The sequence below is a fragment of the Amphiura filiformis genome, chromosome 13, assembly GCF_039555335.1.
Source record: "Amphiura filiformis chromosome 13, Afil_fr2py, whole genome shotgun sequence".
In the NCBI taxonomy this organism is placed as follows: Eukaryota; Metazoa; Echinodermata; class Ophiuroidea; order Amphilepidida; family Amphiuridae; genus Amphiura; species Amphiura filiformis.
The window spans coordinates 3375495-3377528 of NC_092640.1; the positions used below are offsets into that span (position 1 = coordinate 3375495).

Here is a 2034-nt window from a genome sequence, read left to right on the forward strand (position 1 = left end):
CGTTTTGATCAGCGATCTTTTCTAGTCTTTGGATAGACTGCTCTGCATGTCTTTGGAGGACGTTCCCTAAATCCTATATATACTCAGATGAAATAATATTGAAACAAAACCACGAATGATAGAACGCATGGCAAACGCCATTTTACACCATGGATTTAATATGTTCAAACAAATACACTAGAATTTTCTGCCCATTCATTTAAGACCGTACTTTTAAAGATCATTTCTAGAGTACGTTTCACCATGCTATCAAGCACACTTGATGGCTTTCCAACACCACGATGTATAGACATAGTTAAGTGTTTAGAAAGTGCCAGTATAAACATAGTGTTTAGAAAATGTCAGTAACTTACAAAAGTGTTTTAAAAGTATTACAACTTGTAACTGGAGTTGTTTAGTTCGTAAATGAATTGAAGTGTTTATTTCAATAAATGTATTGATGTTAGTCTAATCAGAATGTTTAAATGTGTTTTTAATTGTCTAAGCATGATTTTCTATAATCTAAACTCATTGATGTGTTTATAGATTACACATGGTGTTTATCCATCTTGAAACTAACCACGGAGTAGTGTTTAAAAATGTAACAATGGAACGCATGGGGATGTTTAGATTATCTAAACATTTTAATTTACAGTGTAGTAATCTGCATAAGCCAGCGCAATCTTTGGAGGAAAAAATCACGCATCCTGTACAAAACCAACAAAATCTTAAATGGCAATAATCATATAAATTTCTTTCTTGGCTAACCTTAGTAAAGCCCACGGTATAAGCAGGGTTTACTTTAACGCACAAAACACGCGTACTTACGCGTTCAGGTACTTTGCGGACTCCTTCAAATCCAAAGTTCCAAAGTCCAACGTGTACAAAATCTTGAAAACGTACGCATTCAAATATAGCGAGCGTGTAGAATAATTCAAATAACGTAGGTCTTGTGGTTCCTGCGTTATGTTGTAATGAGGGCTGAAACAAAAATTTTTTGTTAAACGTTCATCTCATTATAAACAACAATAAATCAAGCAAGGTTTCAAAGTATATGGTTTGTTGATTGAACTTTTGCAAAACATCAACGTGTTATTTATAATAATATATATATATTGATTTCGATAATGAAATTTTTTTTTTGCTGCTTCGATCAACAATCCAAAATCTACCCTACGGCATGTAAGTATCGTACGATTTCGGGTTTTGCTCAAAAATGCCTGACGTCATCACTATTCAGATCTATAAAGTTAAGACCAGTACGCATAAAATAACAGTCAATTAGCGTGTTTCGAGGGTAAAAGTTCTTATTTTTGAAATATTCTCTTTCTTATTCAAATTGGTAAAACTTGAGGAAATGAAGTATCAAAATACGCAGAACAAAATGCTAAATCTATAATTGATTACTTCATTTGGTAAATTTAGGCTTAGTGTATTTCAGATATTTCGTTTATTTTAAGTGTTACTTTTTGTGCGTAGTATACCTTTAGTGATCACCTAATATCGGATTTTCCAAAGAGGTACGTATGACGAAGTATGTTGAGTTAAGTTCTACTTCTTTTGCGACCAGCAAAAGAAAGAAGAAACGGGGGGAGAAAAGGAAGATGAAAATGGGCGGAAAAAACAGAAGGAAGAAAGAAAAAATGGAAGAGAGGAGAACAAAAACAGAAAACATTATGTGCCAATGAATAACAAAAAGTGGGATAAAACATACAGAAAAGAAGGAAAACCAAAAACGTAGATCCCGGGGGGATGGGGGATAATCTCCCCATATTTTGCCAGATGGGATGGTCCATGCAATCATCCTCCAATGTTGACGCCGTGCCTGTATGTGGGTTTCTGACCAATTAACCTTATATTTGGCCATTTTTAGTCCCAAAAGTGCATTTTTTCCCCACCATATTTTGTTGCATTTATACAAAGAGTAGTGGTACATTGTTGCAGAATAATGTTGCTTCCCTTCAAGTGCTAAGTTGTTGAAGTTCAAACACGTCCCATTTCCACCCAAGACCTAATTGCTGCCCAAAATTTAAAAGGCCCGCCTTTTGCGTGACT

The 2034-nt window shown here is 34.7% G+C and overlaps 1 pseudogene; it reads left to right on the plus strand.

The window, feature by feature from the left end:
* The first annotated feature begins 201 nt into the window (after positions 1-201).
* LOC140168805 (small nucleolar RNA U3) lies at positions 202-304 on the plus strand (annotated as a pseudogene).
* Positions 305-2034: the final 1730 nt, after the last annotated feature.